The following is a 1363-nucleotide window of genomic DNA, read 5'->3' on the forward strand; positions in this document are numbered from 1 at the left end:
AATGCACACCTCAGAAGAATGGAAAGATGGCAAGTTAACAACCTAACACTTCACCTTAAAGAACTAGAAAAAACAAGAACAATCCAAACCTAAAGTTAGCAGACAGAAAGAAATCATTAAGATCAGAGCAGAACTTAAGACAATTGAAACCAAAAGCAATAGAAAAGATCAACGAATCAAAAAGTTGGTTTTTGAAAAGATAAATAAAATTGACAAACCATTAGCATGGCTAACAAAACAAAGAAGAGAGAAGATCCAAATTAGAAATCAATAACAAACGAAATTCTGGAAACTATACAAACACATGGAAATTAAACAGCATTCTACTTAATGACATATGGGTCCAAGAAGAAATGAAGCAGGAAATCAAAAAATTTATTGAAACTAATGAAAATAATGATACATCATACCAAAACCTGTGGGATACTGCAAAAGCAATACTAAGGGGGAAATTTATCACGTTAAATGCTTACTGCAGAAGAATGGAAAGATGGCAAGTGAACAACCTAACACTTCACCTTAAAGAACTATAAAAAAAGAATAATCCAATCCTAAAGTTAGCAGATGGAAAGAAATCATTAAGATCAGAGCAGAACTTAATGAAATTGAAACCCCCCAAAATACAAAAGATCAACGAATGAAAAAGTTGGTTTCTGAAAAGATAAATAACATTGACAAACCATTAGAATAGCTAACTAAAAGAAGAAGCGAGAAGATCCAAATAACACAAATTAGAAATGAAAAAGGTGATATTACAACTGATTCATCTGAAATACAAGGAATCATTCGAGACTACTATAAACAACTATATGCCAACAAATTTGAAAATCTAGAGGAAATGGATAAATTTCTGGACACACACAAGCTCCCAAAACTGAGCCAAGAAGATGTAGAAAATCTGAACAGATCAATAACAATAAAGGAGATTGAAGCTGTTATCAGAAGGCTCCCAACAAAGAGAAGCTCAGGACCAGATGGATTCACAGCAGAATTTTACCAAACATTCAAAGACTAATTGACACCCATTCTTTACAAACTATTCCAAAAGATTGAAACAGACACAAATCTCCCAAACTCATTCTATGAAGCAAACATCATCCTGATACCAAAACCAGATTAAGATACAACTTAAAAAGAAAACTACAGGCCAATATCCTTGATGAATATAGATGCAAAAATCCTCACTAAAATACTAGCAAACAGAATAAAGCAACACATACGTAAAATTATTCACCACAATCAAGTGGGATTCATCCCAGGGATGCAAGGTTGTTTCAACATGCAAATCAATAAATGTGATACAACATATTAATAAAATCAAACACAAGGACCATATGGTCATCTCTATAGATGCTGAAAAAGC

The sequence above is a fragment of the Galeopterus variegatus genome, unplaced genomic scaffold (assembly GCF_000696425.1).
Source record: "Galeopterus variegatus unplaced genomic scaffold, G_variegatus-3.0.2 Scaffold14341, whole genome shotgun sequence".
Taxonomy (NCBI): Eukaryota; Metazoa; Chordata; class Mammalia; order Dermoptera; family Cynocephalidae; genus Galeopterus; species Galeopterus variegatus.